This window comes from Chiloscyllium plagiosum, unplaced genomic scaffold, assembly GCF_037043375.1.
Source record: "Chiloscyllium plagiosum isolate Xiang-an unplaced genomic scaffold, Cpla_swu_hap1 HiC_scaffold_26, whole genome shotgun sequence".
NCBI lineage: Eukaryota > Metazoa > Chordata > Chondrichthyes > Orectolobiformes > Hemiscylliidae > Chiloscyllium > Chiloscyllium plagiosum.
The window spans coordinates 8,374,650-8,396,193 of NW_028270164.1; the positions used below are offsets into that span (position 1 = coordinate 8,374,650).

Here is a 21,544-nt window from a genome sequence, read left to right on the forward strand (position 1 = left end):
CACAGCCTTCCTTCATTATCCTTTAGTGGACCAATCCTTTCTCTAGTTACCTGCTTGCTTCTGAAAAAGAATAAAATGCTTTGGGATTCTCCTCAATTCTGCTTGCTAAAGCTATTTCATGACTCTTTTTAGCCCGCTTGATTCCTCGTTTAAGACCTGTCCTACTCTTCCAATATTCCTCCAGGGCCCATTCTATTCTAACTGCCTGGACCTAATGTACGCTTCCTTTATCTTCTTGGCTAGTCGCACAATTTCTCCTGTCATCCATGGTTCACAAATTTTGCCCTTCCTATCCTTTGCCTTCAACATGACATGTCTATCCTGCATTGCCGTTAACCTATCTTTGAAAGCCTCCCACATCTCAAATGTGGACTTCCTTTCAAATAGCTGTGTCCAATCCATATTTCCAAGCTCCTGCCTAATTTTGATATAATTGGCCTTGGCTCAGTTTAGTACTCTTCCCTTAGGACCATTCTCATCTTTATCTACAAGTATTAGATGGCTGGTTCTTTCGGTTTTTCTTGGGTTTACCTGGGCAATGGAGTTCAGAGGGAAAATGTGAAAGATATATTTATTGACAGCAGCAAGAATGATTGTCAGGAAGGGTAACTAAGGTCAGGATCCTGAATGTGGACAATATCATTTTTAGAAACAGAAACTTGGAGTAGGTGTAGGCCATTCCGTCTACGGAATGGAATGGGGACAGCCAGTGGGCCCAATACAAAAATAGACAGGGGCCTGAGGAGCCCTGGCAGACCACTTGGAAGCCTTTATAGAAAGCTATAGTATCTAACTTTTTAGCTTTTTTTCTTATTTTCCAAGCTTATACTATGTAAATCTGTAACGTAGTGCGACTTTTTTTTGTTTATTTTCTCTATTTTTTTTTAAGATTTGTACCTAAGATGGTGCAGTGTGTTGGCAAAATTGTACTTTTCACTCAGTCCTTTCTTTTGTAACTTGAGTACACGTGAATAAGTCTAATTTTAATTCTATTAAGATCTCTCTGCCATTCAACATGGCTGCCACTCTCCCTCAACTCCTGTTCTCTCCCCATACCCTTTGACAACTTTACCCTCTGTATATCTATATGCTACTTTCTTAAATATATTCAGTGACTTCACAACCTTCTGTGGTAGAGAATCCCGCAGGTTCGCCATTCTCTGAGTTTCTCTTCATCTCAGTTCAAAATGGCTGATCCCATGTTGTGAGAAAGTGACCCTTTGTTGTCGCCCCCTAGGCCTGGGGAAAAAAATCCTCCCTGCATCCAGTCTGTCCAGCCCTGCCAGAATTTTATATCTTTATGTTTATTTTTTCATATTTTTATTTGTTTACATGTTTTCTTATATGCCCAGCAATTATGTCAATTTTGGTAAAAATAGGATAACATCATTTCTTTAAAAACTGCCTTTAAATAAATTATAAGTGGGAAAATACACATGCATACACAACATGCTAATGTCACGTTTATTCAGTCATATGAATGAAAGGAAAATGCTGACAGCAAATTACAAAGTGCTAATGCAACATAAAGAGTTCTGATAATATTCATAAGCCATCACAGTCAAGCTTAAGTGCTTTGATTGATAATTGAAACCAAAGGCAGGGTTTTTGCCAGACATGGAGTATTTATTTTTTTATAATAGGTGTATGTAATGTTTTCTTCACTAGTTAGAGCCAAAACATGATCTGACTGTATATCAAATTGTGATATGGAGTTATAATGGACACTTTGAGTTATATTATCAACCTCAAAGTTGGTTTGAACAAATGTACCATGAGTCATTTGACACTCCACTTAGACATAATTAACTATATTGTGAATCACATGACAAATCCGACTGCAGTAGTTATCACATGATACAACAATGTACTTCTGTCCTGATTTGGAAATCCAGGAGGAAGGAGCTCACTCTCTCTCGAGATAGGGTTTAATGAATATGTAGATGAGCTTCTGAAGTAAGCTGTGATGTAACTGTGACCTCAGTTGTCATTTGACAGTACTTTGCTGGAAGGTTGGAATCTGTATATTTGATTTTTGAAAAAAATGTTATTCATTCACAGGATGAGGACATTGCTTGCCAGGTCAACATTTATAGCCCATCCCTAATTGGCCAGAGGACAGTTAAGAATCAACCACATCGATGTGGGTCTGGAGTCACATGTAGGCCTGACCAAGAAAAGATGACAGATTCCTTCCCTGCAGGATATCAACGAACCAGATGGTAATGAATTCATGGTCATTATTAGACTCAACTCCAGATTTTTATTAAATTCAAATACCACTATCTGTGGCAGGTTTCAAACGCAGGTCCTCAGGAACATTACTTGGGTTTTCTGGATTAACAGTCCAGCTATAATACCACTAGGACATTACCTCCCCTATGCATCAAAGCATGCTGCTCTGTATTCTTCCCATCCTGTACAGTGTGTTGGTAAACATTGTTTCAAAGAAACTTTGAGCTGTAGCCTGAAGTTGGATGAAGATCCTACACTGGAACACACAGGTCTGATGAGAAAGGTAATTTACAGGATTTCCCAATGTTACAGGGCAGGACAGCAGACACACACATTCAATCATGCAAACTGTCCAGGTGCATAACATCTTGGCATAGCAACTGCTCTGCCCAGGGTCAGATGAAACTACAGACGGTGGTATACACAGCCCAGGCCATCACAGGAGCCAAACTTCCATCCGTTTACACCACTCACTGCCATAGAAAGGCTGTCACAAAGACCATTTGCACCCTGGTAATGCTCTCCTACAACCTCTTCAACCAAACAGAAGATAACAGAAACCTGAACACTTGCACCAGTGGGTTCAGGGACAGCTTCTTCCCAGTCATTAGGCTATTGAATGGGCTCTCTCGCCTCAAATAATGCTGATCTTGCTAACATTGTAGAGGGCATACAGGAGAGATCAATGTTAACTGTACGCCTCCGTCTAAATCTTTTGTTCTGTACATCCTTGTTTGTTATGATCTGCCCTTGCTGCTCATAAGAGTTTTTCACTGTACTTCAGTATACATGACAGTAAATCAATCAATAAGCACTGCCCACTATCTTGTTGTCTTATCGATTTGTTGGCTGAACAGCTCAAGATCTTGAAGGAGTGAATCCACCATCTGATCCTCCTCAAGGTCTCTGTCACACTATCTATCATATTCATGTAATCTATAATTAGTCACTAACATACAATAAACTAAATCTTGTTTTCTAGTTAGAGTGGTAAGTGTTTTCTCTCTACAACATGGTACCAAGCAGTCTTGTAGTTTTCAATACTTAGAGGTTGGTGGTATTACTCTTTTATCGTGCGATTTGAGTTTGAGTTCAAGACAGACTGGCCAAGGAGAAAATACAGACAAGAAATGATCTTCAGGCTTAGACTTCAAAATAACTATTTATTATACATTAATGCTAAATACTGATAATCACAGATATTCCTGGCTCTGACATAACGACTAATTAATCTTATTTGTATGTTCATGCCGTTGTGCTCATGTGAGTCTCCCAGAGAGTTCTAATGATGTCCACACAGTACTATTTATATTCGATGATGTGCAGCTCTGTAACATCATCGCAGGTTCACTCCAAGGTCCTGAATCCCTTGCACAATAATCATGAGCAGCAGCTCATACAGTGTAATGAGCTGCTATGTCCCTACAATGACCTTTTGCCAAGGTCTCCTTCTGTGATTGAAATAGTCTTTACCCCACCCCCCACAACTCCATGGTCAGCTTCAATTAAAATTTTATGCTGCCCTGCCTCTTCTCAGGCAGGAGCTTCCTTACTTGTTTATATTTCCGGTCTGTCATATACTTTCCCATGTTCACTTTCACTTCCTGGATTGTGCCTCTTTCCTAATTTCTGTCTCTTTTTGTTCTTTTACCTCATACACGCTCACTCTCTTCAGTCTTTGTGATTCAGGCTGTATGCTGATTAGTTCAGAAATATTGATTCTCCATTGGCCTAGATGTGACAAACAGGGAGCAATGTTTTTATAAACTTTTATGGTTGGGAGGCTCAAATGCTTTTGCCCAAATCCTCTATGTATATAACCTTTAGAGAGTGATACTGACAGGGCACGGGCATCATGTCATATGGGGGAAAGTAAGAGGGTCAGTAGTATTAAATGAGAGAAGGTTTCAGTTGTGTCAATACAAAATTTGTATATGGTATTCTAAAGTATGTGGTTTACAAACTGTCTCTCCTAGTATCTGTACAGTGCAGGATCTATGATTAAAGAATTTAGGTCTTTATTTTGAAAGAGAAAAATCTTGCATTTATATTGCAATGTCACAACCTCAGGATGTCCAAAATAACTTTGGAGCCATTTAAGAGCAGATTGTTCTGCTATAGTGCACATTTCATTAACACAAATTTGTTATAACGTGATTGAATCGGGGACACTGTTTCTAAAGCACAAAATTTTAAAGCATGTATTGATTTTAATGCGATTCCACCCCCATTAGTTTAAATGGTGCTGATATTACACAATTTTTTTACAACACGGGATTACACGCCAACGGAACTACCATGTCATAATAGAACTGACTGTACTGTTGAAGTGTGGCCATATTGGAGTGTGGGGAAAGGTGGCAGGAAGATCTCACTAACAAGACTATAGCTCTGCCAATTGATGGTGGATTTCCTCAAATGTTCTGCAATACTCCTATTGTAACAGTGTTCAGAGTGCTGCAGAATTCAGTGGAAAAATAAGAGAAGACTGGAGGGGGCATGAGTGAGGTGTAAAAGAATATGAGGGATACGGACAGGGTGGATAGAGAGCAGCTGTTCCCCATGGTTGAAGGGTCAGTCACAAGAGAGACTAGTATTAAGGTAAGGAGCAAGAGACTCAGAGGGGATTTGGGAATAAAAACTTCTGCACTCAGTGGGTGGTGGGAATCTGGAACACACTGCCTGGGAAGGTAGTGGAGGTCAGAAACCTTAAAATCTCTTCAAAAAAAAAACGAGTACTTCAAATATCATAACATTCAAGGATATGGGACCAGTGCAGGAAATTGGGATTAACACACTTTTAGTGGGAGTTTTGTCTGTGCAGACTCGATGGGCCAAATGGCCTGATCTGCGCTGTATGATTCAATGAATAAGGGCATTTTGGTCATCCTGGGAATTGACTGACTGGAGTTGGAATCGGCCTTGTGAAGGGTGGGACCTCTGTTCACCCTTTGTAAAACCATAACGGCAGAGCCAAGGGCAAGGACTCATTGTATTGCCGCCTTGTTCCATTGGTTTAGACTAGACACAGTGTATCACAGGAGGCTGGCAAACTGAGACAGAAGAAGTGTCCAGATGGATTTATGTGGACCTCATATTTTGATGGAGAATGATGGGTCCAGGTTAAAGTAGCTGCCAGGACCCCCAAAAACAGGTTAGTGGATTTTTAAAAATAATTTGGATCTGCCTTACTCTCTAGGGAGGATGAATTGAAACTTGAAACTCAACTTAAGCTCAGAGAAGACCTTGGGCATCTCTTTAGTTTTCCAGTTGTCAGGTACTGGGCATGTACACATGATGGTGCAAGCAACCACTGGCCTCACAAAGATGGCAGATCTACAGAGCACTCCCTAGAAACTCAAGCATAATGATGGCCAACAAAAGGTTTGGTATTTATTCCAAAGAATCAATTTAAGCTGAAGAATAATAAGTTAATAGATAAAGAGGAATACACTGCATACCTTGCACTGTTTTGGAATAAAAATAACAAGTGAATTTTTGGGATCTATTTTAGAGATCTTAAAACCGTATCCTCTAAACATTCTACATGGAGAACAAATTTTCTGTCGTCAAACTCTGTCTCACTACAGCAATATCAGTAAACTACATCACCTAAATATATTGGAAACACAAGCTATATATTCCAGACACTCGCTCAAGCATCAATTAAAGGGATGGGAGGTGTCCAATGTCCCTTGTTAGTGAGAACTCAGATCCAGAGCCTGAATCAGAACTATTGATATCGACACAAAGTGAAAATGTCTGTGAAATAATGGTGTATTTTCACTGCCTCCAGCTGTCAGCTCACAAAGATACCAATCTGATGCAACTTTATCATGACTCATTCCTATTGGGCAATAAGATGGGAAAATATTTCATTTCGCAGCACTGATTTCCTATAATGGAACTCTAAAACTCATCCCGCTAAAGCACAGAAATATAAATTGACCCATTTACCAGTCATGATGAGCCTGAAAGAAATGTTATTGATCTTTGAAAGAATTAAACAACTAACTGCATCATTAATATAATTATGGTTATTTGAGAGATCATCTGTTGAAATGAATAAAGTTTAAAACAGTCAATATTTATTTCTGTCTTGTTTTTTCTTTTCATCAACGTGAGGAATGTTTGGGCTGAGAAATGATGCACTTTTCATTTAGGATTTAGTGTAAACATTGAATATTCTTAAGTCAATTGAGGAACTACAACATGCACATATTTTTACTTGTTCGTCTGTTGTGGGTGTCATGGGCAAAGCCATCACTTATTGTTCATTCATAAGTATCTTTGAGAAGACAGTCCTTGTGGTGTAAGTATGTTTATAGTAATGGTAGTGAGGGAGTTCTTGGATTTTGACTGAGCAACAAGAAATTATTAGATTAGATTCCCTACAGTGTGGAAACAGGCCCTTCGGCCCAACAAGTCCACACCGACACTCTGAAGAGTAACCCACCCAGACCCATTTCCTTTTGACTAATGCAACTAACACTATGGTCAATTTAGCATGGCCAATTCAGCTGACCTGCACATCTTTGGACTGTGGGAGGAAACCGGAGCACCCAGAGGAAACCCACGCAGACACAGGGAGAACGTGCAAACTCCACACAGACAGTCACCCAAGGCTGGAATTGAACCTGGGACCCTGGTGCTGTGAAGTAGCAGTGCTAACCACTGAGCCACCGTGCCAAGTCAGACTGATGGGGGCGGCTGGAGAGAAACTTACAAGTGATGGTGTTTCTATGCACCTCCTGCCCTTGCCTTTCTAGGTGGTAGAGTTTGTGACATTGGAAGATACTGTCAAAGACATTTTGAGTGGCTGCTGTGGATCTTGAAGGTGGTACCTTTCAAGAGTGGACTACCTGGGTGGAGGCGAGAATGATTTTATTTTTAAAATTGTGGATGGGGTGCCAATTAAGTAAGCTGCTTTGACCTGGACAAAGTTGAGCTTCAAGTGTGTTTCGGACCTACAATTATCCAGGCACATTGAGAGTATTCCAATAGATTCCGGACTTTCAGAAATAGGTCTGATTCTGAGCTGTCAGAAAATGAGTTACTCCCAGAATTCACATCCTTGATCTGCTCTTAATTGACTAGTTCAATTCAGTTTCTGATAAGTGCTGCCTACTCCCCAAACTTTTACCAGGATGCCAATGGTGTTCCAGCAAGGTATCTCAGTCCTAGCTTCACTTCAGTCACTTCAACTACATAAGGAACACTTTTTACCATTTCTCTCGCTAACCATCTCTGACACTTCCAAATGGTATTATTAACTGAACAGCCATTAGCTAGAGTTTGTTCTGGATTGATGGGACCACTGAAAGCTGTCATTTTCTGAGACACATTAATGTCAGCAACTACTTTGGAAACTGGTGAGGGTGGGTTTCTTAGGGCAGTTCCAGCATAACACCACAGGCAATTCAGCTATACAGGGGAGGAGGAAGAAGACTGGAAGGGTAATACTGATTGTGGGTGCCATATCAGGGATCAGACAGATGTTTCTGTGTCAGTAAACCTGACCCTAAGAGGATGTGTTGCTTCTTTGGTGCCAGGGTCAAGGATGCCACAGAGTGGTTGCAGGGCATCCTTCATGGGAGGGAGGGATCAGCTACAAGTTATGGTCCACATTGCTACCAGTGTGACAATGCTGTCCCTTTAACCAGGTTATTTTGTCCTTGGGTTTTCTTTAAGAGAGGTTGTAAAGGCAGAGGTGCCAAAATGTCTGGGAAAGAGTATAGTTTATCAATGGCAGGGGAGTGACCAGTTCTCCCAGTTCAGGGTTTTTCTAGTCTCTTTTTAATTGTAACAGCGAGAAGCCATTGCAATCCAGAGAAATATTCTAAGCTTCAGCAGATGATTCTTGACTGGCTTCTCTTTCTGAAATCCTCCCTGCCTGTAAGAACCTATGTTTGAATATTCCTTTTGCCAAGGGGTATGTTTATGGGATGTGGTGGGAATTGGAACAGCTCCTTTGTTAAGTTGTGGTATCGAGTCGGTTGACTTTTCATACAGTTAAGTTATCCTAATTCTGTTTTCTTTTGTTCATGTTTCAGCTGTAGTGTTTAAATAAATTCTGCTTTGCTTAAAACCGAGTGGTTTGACCAGCTGCATCACACCTGAAGTATCCACTACCCATCTGCCTTTAAAATAAGAAGTTACAGACTGGGCTATCTTCTTAACATATCTTGAGAGGGTCTGGCCTGAACCATAACACCAGCAATATATTAGGAGGAGGGATGAGGACTTGAACACAGATTTCAAGGAATTTGGAAGGAAATTAAAATGCTGGACCTTAAGAGCAGATAGCTCAGAATCACTCCCAGTGCTTCGTGTTTAGTGAGAATAAGAACAGGGGAATTGATTGATTGAAAATTTGACTGGAGAACTGGTGTAGGAGGGAGAGCACCATGAAACATAAGGACTGGTTCTGGAGTAGGGGGGACCTGTACCAGCTGGGCGGGTTACACTTTAAGAGAGCTGGGATTGATATTCTCACTGGGAGATTTGTTCATGCTGTTGGAGTGTGTTTAAATGAGGTTACCAGGGAGGATGCCCACCTGAAGGGCAACATGAAAGAAGCAAACTGGGAACAGGAAGTCGAAAAATGTTAGGGTGACTAGAAGATAGGAGAAACAAAGATAAGCATTGAGAATACTTTGAAAGAGGAATGATGTTGAAAGACAAAGAAAAGGACAGTCTACCTGAAAGCATGCCACATTCACAATAAGGTAGATGGTAAAGATGGCTGCATTGGGAACTAAAAGCTCAAGGATACCTTATCTTTAGGAAGGACAAACAAGGTGGTAAAGGAGGTGGATTGCACTGGTAATAATGAATGGGATCAGTGCATTGGTAAGTGAGAGTCTCAGATTGGAAGAATTATGTGTAGAATGTGTTGCTTTCTGAGGGTGCAGCTAAGAAACAGCAGACATTGATTGGAAGCCACCAGGTAGCCAGGGTAGTGTAGTGCATGTTATTAATTGGGAGAGGATAGAAGGATGCATTGTGGACAACTCGGTCATCATTGGTGACTTCACTCTGCATGTGGAATGGATAAACCAATTCAACACTTTAACTGTGGATTACAGGCTTCTGGAGATTGTTAAGGAAGGCTGTCTAGGGCAAGAATCAACAAGAGGACATGCTATTTCAGCTCTATTACCAAATGATGAATAAATACTATTTAACAATTTTATTGCAAAAGAACCTTTAGGGATGACTGCCCACACTATGGTAGAATTTTACATTATGCTTGAAAGTGAGGTCATTCATTTTGAAGCAAAGGTGCCAAATTTAAGTAAGAAAACTTATGAAAGCACAAGGCACACATTGGCTGAGGTGGATTTGGAAAATATATTAAAAGGCATGACTATACATAGGCAATTGACAGTCTTTAAAGAGCTATTGCATCCCTTAGAGTAATGATACATTCCTTCAAGGTGCAAAACCTCAAAGAAAATTCAATCAACTAACTTTGTTAGTCAGCTAACAAAAGAAAGTAGTAGACTGAGATTTTCAGAAGGCTTTTGATGAAGTTTCCCACAGGAGGCTGGTTAGAAAAGTTAAAGTACAGGTAAAGAAGGTAACGTACTGGCATGGATTAGGATTGGCTAACAGACAGGAAACAAGCAGTAGGAATACGTGGGTCATTCTCACATTGGCAGGATGTGACTCATGGGGTACCACAAAGATCAGTCATTGTGAACAGTCCCAGGAGTTCACAAAATATAATCAATGATTTGGGGACCAAATATGATATTTCTAAATTTGTCGATGATACAAAGCTAAGTGGGAATGTATGTTGTGAAAGAGATGTAAAAGCAGCTTCAGGAGGTTTAGTGAATGGACAAGAACATGGCAGATGGGATATAATGTGGAAAAATGTGAGTTATCCATTTTGGTCAGAGAACCACTTTGTGCTGAGTATTTCTTAAATGGTAAGCTGTTGGAAAGTGTAGGTGCACAAAGGGATCTAGATAGCCTTGTCAATAAGTCACTCAACACTAACATGTCAGTGCACCAAGCTATTAGGAAGGCCAATGGCATGTTTAGGGTTCATGAATAGAGGATCTGAGAACAGGAGCCATGAAGCTTTGCTTCAATTGTACAAGAGCTTGGTTAGACCTCCCCAAGAATATTATGTGCAGTTTTTGTTTCCTTCTCTCAAGAAAGATATTATTGCCATAAACAGAATGCAGTGAAGGTACACTAGCCTTGTTTCAGGATGGCCCAATGCCCTATGCAGAGTGATTGTGCAAAATAGACCTGTATTCTCAAAAAGAGAGGTGATCTCATTGAAACATGCAAAATGCTTAAAGGGAAAGACAGTGTTGATGTAGGTTAAATGTTTCTCCTCATTATGGAGTCGAGAACCTGGAAGGACAGTTTTCAAAATAATGAACAATGCCACTTAGATCTGGGATAGAGAGAAAATTATTTACTAACAGAGTTGTGAACCTTTGTAATTCTCTACCACAGAGAGTTGTGGAACCTCAGACTTTGAGTGTTTAAACTAAAGATCGATAAATTTCTGATTACCAACAGCATATGGAATTATGGGGGTGGGATGGGTAAAAGGCATTGATTGTATTGAATGGTGGGCCTACTCCTGTTCCTATGTTCTGACAGACTCTCAGCCTGGATTTGAAACCATCGCTTAGAAAGCTAGTTTCAAAACCATTACATATTCTCAGTCCCAAAACGATTATTGGGAATAAGTAATTCCGCAAGTTCAAACAAATTCCTCCCACACTGATTTAAAAGCAGGGGTGGTTATTTGTATAAATATGTTTGCGATTGGCCTTGGTATTTTCTCTGTGTGATATGTGTGATTAAATCCTAAGCCCATTTTAAAATAACAAATTTTTAATTTTTTAATATAACCTACAGGGAAGTAACTTGGTAAATTATTACTTGTGAAATTCTCAGGTTCTTATAGAATCATAGAGTCCCTACAGTGTGGAAAGACGCTATTCAGCCCATTGATTCTGCACTGACCCTCCAAAGAGCATCCCACCCAGAACTTATCCCCATAACCCGCATTTACCATGGCTAAGCCACCTAGCCTGCACATCCCTGGACATTACAGGGCAATTTAGCATGGCCAATCCATCTAACCTTTAAATCTTTGGACTGTAGGAGGAAACCCGGAGCACCCGGAGGAAACCCACGCAGATACAGGGAGAAGTGCAAACTCTATACATATACTGAAGGGTGGAATCGAATCGAGGTCCCTGGCACTGTTACGCATTCTTTGAGAAAATTATTCTATATATTTAGTTATTTATAAATTTTACTTTCCCAGTGTGAGTTTGAAGTTCAATAAATGTATTGTTAAAGCATCGAATCACAGAATTGTTATAATGTAGAAGCCATTCTGCCTACACTGCTTCTATTACGTAGTGACAATCTCCTGCCTTTCCCCCCATCCCTGCACGTTATTTCTATCCAATTCCCTCTTGACTGCCTCAGTTGAACCTGCCTCCACCACCTTTTCAGCCTTATCCTGGACCTTTGGATCTCAAGAATGTGTAGGGAGTAGATTTTCTCTAAACGTACAACCAGCGATAGCGAGCAAATTCGCTGCCTTCACTCCCCTGCTCTGTGCTGTGGGAGTGTCACTAATGTATTTGCATCTCTGATTCCTACTCTAGGGAGAAGAGAGAGAGAGACGTTGGAGCAGAAATGCTCAGTCGTTGCCTATTATTTTACAACTGCATGAGGTGCAAGCTATGTGGCTGCTGGTTTGCTTAATTTCTGCTGTAGCTGCAGCCGTGATGATGTGAGCGAGTCGTTCCTGAATTTCTCTCTCAACATTGACTGAAGGCAAGAGGGGAAAGCGTAAAAACAAAGATTTAAAGTGAGCAGGGCGGAAAATGTTTTACGTGCAAATCTCTCTCCTGCAAAATCTCTGGACCCTGTTGATTTTTTTAAAAACAATCAATATCTATAGTTATTAGCCTAAGCTATTAAAACAGAATTGATGTGTGTCAAAGTGGCTATTTTGCTTACTGCACATTGATTGGGTGCCTGAATCTTAGGCTGCTCTCTTGGCTTTTGTGTGTGTGTGTGTGTGTGTTCACAGAGGGAGAGAGAGAGAAGGAAGCTCTCAGTGCGGAGCTCACAGAGCTAAAGCGAGGACCCAGCAAATACCAGTCGCTCACAGGAGAACCCCGTGGAACACTCGGGTGAGTAAAAAAGCGTCTTTGCAATGGGTGGCGACAGAACAGAGAGGAATGGGGAGAGGGCTGGCGAGAAGAGAACCGGGGCTAGCTCAGGGTGTGTATATAATGCAGAGGGAAGAGAGAGAGAAGTCAACAACTGGACAGTAAACAAGATGCTGGGGGAAGGGAGAAACAGTCCTTTTTGTTTGGGGAGGGGAGCTGGTGGGTGTAAGGATTTTAATAAGATTCAGCATTTCAGTTCTCTGACGGTAGGATTACTTTCCAGTGCAGTTCGCATTTTAAAACGAAGTAATTGTTCGATCCTCCTGTACCTGCGCGTTTCACCTCTTGAAATGTGTGTTTGTCTGATTTTAATGCATGCTACAGGGCCATGTTTATAAATATGAGCGACGCATAGTAACTAGCACAGCTTTTAATTCCAATCAGATTCGCTCTGAGCTGAGGTTCGTGGGGGTTTTGATTTGTTTTGTTTTATTGTGTGTGCATGTTTTATAAAGAAAAATCTGCAGTGGATATATCATCGGTCTCAAGGTTTCCATATGCACTCACCCTTTCTATTGTAGAGCCTTGCTAATGTGCAGCTTTGAGAATCCTGAATACATAGATGTAAAGTGATGCAGGGAGATGTTAGTCTAATACAATATTCAGGAGCAGACACATTTCACCCAGGGGTTCTCCAATGCTCAATCCAAGCCAACAGGATTTATACACTGCATTGGAATCTCTATAGATATTGGTGATGGGTGGCAGGGGGTATTGTTTTGTGTTCACACTATAGTATTTGGTACTGGGTATCACGGGCACAGTGTATGTCTTTGTGAGTCATGTTGAAGTTACTGATAATTCTGAAGCTACCACTGCAGGTTTATCAAGTGTTAACTTGTGCTTGTTTACCAGTAAATAGCAAACAGTTTTGTGTATATATCTGTTTTTGAATATGCAGAATTGCATAACATAGCTAGCCATTCTGCTAATGTTGGTTCTTGTGAAAGGGCTATCCCAATGAATCCCAATCCTCTGCTCTTTCTCCTTTGACCTGAAATCATTTTCTTTTCATGTTGTAAAGTCTGTACCCAATATATGAGGGATGGGGTGCTTGTGGGGATGGGGAAGGTGGTGGTAGTTGTGTTAGTTAGCTGGATTATCATGTCAAGTGATGCCAACTGCATGGGTTCAAATCCTGCACCACCCTGAAGGGATGTCCTTCTCAACCTTTCCCTCGCCTGAGACATGGTGACCCTCAGGTTAAACCAAAAGATAAAATGCTGGAAAATCTCAGCAGGTCTGGGAGCATCTGTAAGGAGAGAAAAGAGGTGACGTTTCGAGTCTAACTGACCCTTTGATAAAGCTGCTTTGTCAAAGGGTCAGTTAGACTTGAAAAATCAACTCTCTTCTCTCCTTACAAATGCTGCCAGACCTGCTGAGATTTTCCAGCATTTTCTCTTTCGATTTCAGATTCCAGCATCCGCACTAATTTGCTTTTATCTCCAGTTAAACCACCAACCTCTAATGAGAGAGCAGACCTATGGTGGTATTATATCCAAAACTCTTGTATTTAGAAAAAAAAACACAAATTGCTGGAAGAACTCGGCAGGTCTGGCAGCATCTGTGGACAGAAATCAAGAGTTAACGTTTCGGGTCTGGTGACCCTTCCTCAGAGCGGTCAATCACTTGAGCTGAAATGTTAAATTTGATTTCTTTCCACAGATGCTGCCAGACCTGCAGAGTTATTCCAGCAATTTTTATTTCTGATTTGCAGCATCTGCAGTTCCTTTGGTTTACCCTTTCACTTAGGATTGGTTGAGCAGCCACGCAATGGACCATAGAACCCATGTCCGGTAACTTGGAACTTTCTTGCTGCGCGAGTGTACTCATTAGCAAGTGATTGCCAAAGACAACAACCTTTTTCAAAGTGACCATTGAATCTGCTTCCATCAACTTTGCAGGCAGCACATTCTCAATCATAAGAACTCATTGTCCAAAAAACAATTCCCATTGCCTGTCAGGATATGGCATTTCCCTAACTCTGCATTCTCTGTTCACCAACCCTCCTGCCAATGGAAACTGTCTCTCCCTATCAATGTAGTCAAATTATAATTTGTGTGTAAATATATATACAACAATTACATATTACAAATGAGACAATACTTATAATAACAAGACAAAGTGAACAACATCTGATGATCAATTTGAATTAATCTTTCAGGGCAATTCTTCATATAAACTGGTTTTGTGTTATTTATATAGATGTTATTGTCTTCAAAAAGTTAAGAAGCACGGCCAAAAGAGAAAATCCTGGTCACCACTTGGGATACCATATTTTTTCCTGAAGGCATTAGCCTCTGATGGAATCTAGATCTTGGATCCTGTACACTTGCATAGGTTGTTCTAAAACCAAACAATGCAGATCTGGCAGCATCTGTGGAGTAAGAAACAGAATTAACATTTTGGGTAGATGATTCTTCATCAGAACTTGGAAAAATTAGACATGTGATAGGTTTAAACCAAATGAACAGAGGAAGAGGGTAAGAATAAAAGGACAAAGGGAAACATCTATAATAGGGTGAAAGACAAGACAGAGTAAATAACAAAAAAGTTTTCTGATGCAAGACCAAAGAAAATGATAATTGGACCAGTGAAAGAAAGAAAAGATTTATCTACATGAGGTTTGAATAGAAAAATAAGCTACAGGAAAACAAGTGAATGGATCAAATTGAAGACAGAGGTTTCAGTTGGAAATTGTTGAATTCAGTTGAGTCTGGAAGGCTGCAAAATGCCTAATCAAAGGTTGAAGATCTGTTCCTCAAATGTACTTTAAGCTTGATGTTGTAGTAATGCCTGTTAGTTTCTCACCCAAATGGACTTTCTTTGTGTGCAACTTTAGACAGTGGAATGTTTACTTCCTGATAATCACTGGCACTGACTACTCACACTGCTGGTTATCCAGAAAGTGGCCTGCAATAATCAGAAATGATTTGGAGGTGCCAATGTTTGAGGTAACCTGGTGTTGTGCAATAATTGGAAATGCACTGATGGTAGGTGGGATTCTTTTACCAGTCATCTTTGGAGAGTTAAAACTTGAGTTTACGATATTCAATCATCAGGAAAGAAATATGTCCATTCTGATACTGTCCTTGACTAAAATCCATCTAAAAAAATGGATTCAGGATCAGGAGTACAACCTCTGCAACTTTTCCCTTTCTGAACCAAGGTGCTTGAAGTCAGTTTTGTCACATTGACTTCTCTCCGTAACCATGAACAAATCACCAAATACAGACTATCAGTTGGGACAAGATGAGTTTCATGGCTCTGATGTCTTCCACTGAGGAAAGTGGAAATGACCGAGGTGCTCCTCTTGATACCTGTTGTAATTCATTTCATTTCTTTACACTAAACAAAGCATTTTCTCTTGTTTTTGACTGAGTGGAAATTTCGGTGCTGAAAATCAGAATACACCTTCGAGAGTTACGGTTTCCTGCCTTTATTTTAAACTGCTTCATTCAGAATTTAAGGAATGCATGTAGAAACAAGGTTGTCAAAATGTGAAGCGGGGACAAAGAAGCTTAGCACAAACCAAACATCACATCCAGTGTGTAACTGCTGCCAACAGCAAGACACAGCATTGTTCTTAATCTTATTGTTAATCTGTTCATCAGATGTACAAATATGAACAAGTGAGGTTCAGGAAGGTGGTTTTTGTAGGTTTTTGGATGTTTTGACCAGAGTGCAATCTTCCTTTGTACTGTTTTTGTTTTGATTTTTGGAGAAAAGAAAAAAAGTAATGTTTGTGTGTGGACGGCTGGGAAGAGAATGAAAAGACAAAATGCCTCCTATTGCTAGCTCATCTTGTTTGCTACGTTGGAGAGCTGTTACAATTTTGCATGCTATCCAGATGGTGCCTGTGTGAGATTTGAGCTGTAAACAGAGTCAAATCTGTAATCTAGGGAAAAAAAACACAATATTCTCTTAACAGCTGAAATGATTTGGTAAACAGAGGCATTAATAGTGAACTCGAACAAAGGATGGTTTTGATTTTTTAAAAATGTCTGTTTACTTAAATTAATATCTTATCAGCAAGTGTTTAAGGTAAGTGGAGCTGATTGTATCTTGCAATTTATGCAGCACAGGCTGGAGGGAAAGCTAATTTTAACCCCAAACCTATTGTGCCCTATAAAGTAGAAGACCTAGCCACCGTTACTTAGTCTGGCCCATATGTGGCTGCAGTCCCTCAGCAACCTAATTGGAGTCTTTAATTTCCCTCTGACATGGGTGAACAATCTAGGCAGTTGAACCAAACATTTGGTATCCAAGGATTGAAACATCGGAGCAGCAACAGATCATTTAACCACCTGACCCATCATTTGGGATCATTGGCTGATTATCTCCATTATTGCCATCTTCTGACATTACTGCTATATCCCTGGATGTCAGCAATATCTAGAAATCTCTCATCCTTGCACCTTGAATATTTTCATGATTGAGCTTCCACATCCCTTCTCCATTAGAGAATTCCAAAGGTGCACCCTCCTTAAAATCCCTACCATAGGAAAGCAGGCCATTCAGCCCATCGAGTCTGCACTGACCTTCCGAACAGCAAACAACCTAGACTTAGAACCCAGACCCCAACCGCCATCCTCTCCTTGTAACCCTGCATTTCCCATGGCTAATCCACCTAGCCTGCTCACCTTTGGACTGAGAGGAAATTGGAACACCCAGAGGAAACCCATGCAGGCAAGGAGAGAATGTGCAAACAGATGAATGAATGTCCATATAGACAGTCACCCGAGGGTGGAATTGAAGGAGGATCCCTGATGTTGTGAGGCAGCAGTGCTAACCACTGCACCACCGTGCCGACCCTTACCTCAGTTCTAAATTGCCTCCCCCTTATTCCGAGTCTGGATGCATGTTAAATGCCAACCTTACTGTGAATACCCACACCAACAAAATAAATGGTTAGAACTTTCATACATTTTTGTCTGGTTGTGAATTTTTTCAAGGCATGTCAGCCTGTTGTTGCAGTTGGAATTTAATTTGAAGCAAATCTGCAGAAGGCAACACGATGTTATTTCTTGATCTAGACACTGTTCATTTTAGGTTTATCTAAATGCACCGCTATTGGAGATAACTGGAGCATCTGTGGGGTAGATACAGGGCAAGAATATGACTTTTTAAATATCTAGTAGAATAGAAGATGAAACCATATCACTGGGAGCTCACTGGGGAATATGTATCCTTTTCCTTGGACGTGGGTCCATCAGGCATTGAGTGTCTCTTAGTTTCTTTGTTAATCCAAGGTGAGGATTCCATTTATTATTTGAGTCTATCACTTTGTGGTTTAGATGAGGTAAGTGTTTTCCTATATCGTACTAGTTGGAGTTGGGGGATAGAGGTGATATATCGATGGATGGAAATGAAATGTTTGGTTTCTGCTTCAGGCAGCTTTGAGATTGCATGTGCTCTCTTGGGAAAACTTCAAAGAAACAAAGTCAAGAGTCAAGCAAGTCAAGTCTGATCAAGAGCAAAAACAGTATTCAGTGTAACTAGTCCCTAGATTTCATTGTTGTCAGTGTCATTGGTAGGGCCAGTATTTGGTACATGAAATGTAGAAATAGAAGTAGGCCATTCAGTCCATCAAGGTGGTAAAAATAATGACTGCAGATGCTGGAAACCAGATTCTGGATTAGTGGTGCTGGAAGAGCACAGCAGTTCAGACAGCATTCAAGGAGCATGCTGCCTGAACTGCTGTGCTCTTCCAGCACCACTAATTCGTTCAGTCCATCAAGCCTGCTCTGTCGGTCTGTTTAGATCATGACGGATCATCCAACTCAACACCATTTTCCCACAATCTCTCCATATCTCTTGACGTCATTAGTCTCCAGAAAGTGATCAAACCAGTCTTGAACCTGTTCAATGACTGAGCTTCCACTGTCCCCTGGGGTAAAGAATTCCAAAGATTCACCAGTCTCTGAGTGAAGAAATTCCAATCTTAAATGGTCTACTACTTATTATGTGACAATATTCCCTGTTTTAGATTTGGGGTGGCATGGGGGAGGCAATGATGTAGTGCCATGTAGTCACTGCAGCAGTAATCCAGCACTCTAAGCTATTCTCAGGGGACATAGTTCAAATCCCACCATGGTTGATGGTGAAATTTGAATTCAGTCAAAATCTGGAATTAAAACTGGAGTTTCTAATGGCAACTATTGTCAATTCTCATTAAAAACTCACAACTAATGTGCATTATAGAAGGAAATCTGTTGTCCTTACCTGGTCTGGCCTGTGATTCCAGACTCACATCAATGTGATTGACTCATAACAGCTGTCTGAAGTGGTCCTAACAAGCCAGTCGTCTCAAGTACAATTAGGGATGGGTAATAAATGCTGGCCCAGCATGTGAACCCCACATCCATGAATATTTTTTTTCTTTAAATTCAGCAACCAGAGAAAACACCTTATCTGTATCCAGTCTGTCACACCTTATAAGTAGTTTGTACACTTCAAATCAGAGCAGAGGAAATAGTGTCAATCTGAATGTGGATAATAGGGACAAGCAGGAAGCAACAATGCAATTGGGCCAGCCTGAAACAAAAGGTTTGGTTTGTCTGGGTGGGGACAAAACAGAAGGAATTCTGATGGCTGCATCAGCAATGTCTTTCTACAAAGGTAAATTACTCTCTCTTTCTTATTCAACTGGGGACAATGGCAACTGTAATTAATTTCAGCTAAAATTGAAAAAAATCTTTAATAGAGAGAGTTGGTGAGTGAACTGAGTTAATGAGTAGATAAATGCATGATTGAGAAAGGATACACTGAGTTTGATGGATTAGAGTGGCAGGTGGTTTGTGTAGAGCATAAAGACCAAAATAAGCCAAAATGGCCTTTTGTGTACTGTAAATTCTATTTATCACAGATGATAGAATATGGACTAGTACAAAGAATCAGTGATCACACTGTTCAAATCTGGTTGGTGGTGAAGGTAGCAATACTAGAATATTTGGAAAGAGACCTTGGAGTGCAGGTTCATAGCTCCTTGAAAGTATAGTTGCAGGTAGATAGAATAGTGAAGAAGGTGTTTGGTATGCTTTCCTTTATTGGTCAGAGTATTGAGTACAGGAGTTGGGAGGCCATATTGTGGCTGTACAGGACATTGGTTAGGCCACTTTTGGAATATTGCGTGCAATTCTGGTCTCCTTCCTATCAGAAGGATGTTGTGAAATTTGAAAGGATTCAGAAAAGATTTACAAGGATGTTGCTAGGGTTGGAGGATTTGAGCTATAGGGAGAGGCTGAACAGGCTGGGGCTGTTTTCCCTGGAGCTTTGGAGGCTGAGGGGTGACCTTATAGAGGTTTATAAAATGATGAGGGGCATGGATAGGGTAAATAGGCAAAGTCTTTTCCCTGGGTTACTAAAAGGCATAGGTTTAGGGCGAGAGAGAAAAGATATATAAGAGACCTAAGGGGAAACCTTTTCACTCAGAGAGTGGTACGTGTATGGAATGAACTGCCAGAGGAAGTGGTGGAGACTAGTACAATTGCAACATTTAAAAGGCATCTGGATGGGTATATGAATAGGAAGGGTTTGGAGGGATGTGGTCCGGGTGCTGGCAGGTAGGACTAGATTGGGTTGGGATATCAGGTCGGCGTGAACAATTCGGACCGAAGGGTCAGTTTCCATTTTGTACATCTCTATGACTCGATCTCTCTTCAAAGCTCTGAGGAATACAGACTCAGTTTATCCAATCTTCTGTATAAGACAGTCCTGCTACCCCAGTAGTTAGTCTGGTTAACCTCCATTGCACTCCCTCTATGGATATATCCTTTTCCATTTCACTCTGTCAAACGTGGTCTTGATGTCAATGGCAATCACCCTCGCTACCCTTGGAGAAACTACACCTGCAGTGCTGTGCAAACTTTTGGTCTCCTTTTCTTGCATTGTCCAGTCCACAATAAAAAAAAGTACAGGGCACATCCATCCCAACCAACTACCATCCATTAGTCCATTCTCAATTTTCAACAAGGTGTCACCAACACACTTATCAAATAGCACATGCCCACTGACCCCCCCATTTTGTTTCCTCTAGGGTCACTCTGCTCCTGACCTCAAAACAGCCAATACAGCAATACGTGAAAAATGATAACATCAAGGAGCTTTAGCAAAATGAGTCCATTGGAATAGAGGGGCCAAAAGTCTCTGGTGGTTGGAGTCATACCTGGGAGATGATTTTGGTGGTTGAAGGACAGTCATCTCAGCTCCAGGACATCTCTGCAGGAATTCCTCAGGGTAGTGTCTTCAACCCAATCATTTTCAGATGTATCATCGATGACTTTCCCTCTATTATAAGTTCAGAGAAGGAAATGTTGACTGACGACAACTGCAGGATGTTCAGTAATATTTATGACTCCACTAATAGTCAATCAGTCACAGAGTCATACTTATACAGCTTGGAAACAGACCCTTCAGTCGAACTCATCTGTGCTGACTGGATATCCTGTACTGATCTAGTCCACCACTTCCTCTGGCAACTCATTCCATAGACACACCATTACATAAAAATATGTCCCTCAGGTCCTTTGTAAATCTTTCCCCTCTCATCTTAAATCTATGCTTTTCAATTTTGGACTCCCCTACCCTGGGAAAAAGACCTTGGCTACTCTCCCAACCCATGCCCCTCATGATTTCATAAACATCTACAAAATCGCCCCTCAACTTCTGATGCTCCAAGAAAAAAAGCCCCAACCTATTCAGCCTCTCCCTAAAGCTGAATCCCTCCAATCTCAGTAACATTCTTGTAATTTCTTTCTGAACCCTTTCAAATTTGACAACATCTTTCTATACCTAAACACAACAAGACATGGACAGTATCTAAGCTTGGGCTGAAATACAGTAAGTGATATTTGTATCACATATGTTCCAGGCAAATGACCATTTGCAACAAAAGAGCCACTTGACACCCAGTGCAGTGACCATTGCTGAATCCTCCACTCTCAGCATCCTGGGGAGTGGGGCAGGGGTGGGCAAGAGAGGGTTAGCCATTGACTAGAAGCTGAGCTTGATAACCATATAGTAAGATGTTTGCAAGAGTGAGTCAGAGGCTGGGAATTCAATGGTAAGTAACTCACCTTCTG

The 21,544-nt window shown here is 40.8% G+C and overlaps 1 long non-coding RNA gene across 6 annotated transcripts in view; it reads left to right on the forward strand.

Annotated features, from left to right (window-relative positions):
* The first annotated feature begins 11,747 nt into the window (after window positions 1-11,747).
* The window catches only part of LOC122563052 (uncharacterized), a 146,750-nt gene continuing 136,953 nt past the window's right edge, over window positions 11,748-21,544 (forward strand). For 3 of the 6 annotated variants that reach the window (XR_015750887.1, XR_015750880.1, XR_015750886.1), the window contains exon 1: window positions 12,116-12,422. This is a non-coding gene — a long non-coding RNA (uncharacterized LOC122563052). Of the gene's footprint in view, window positions 12,095-12,115; window positions 12,423-21,544 lie in introns of those variants that run through there. The other 3 variants (XR_015750888.1, XR_006315476.2, XR_015750885.1) reach the window with 3 other exon arrangements.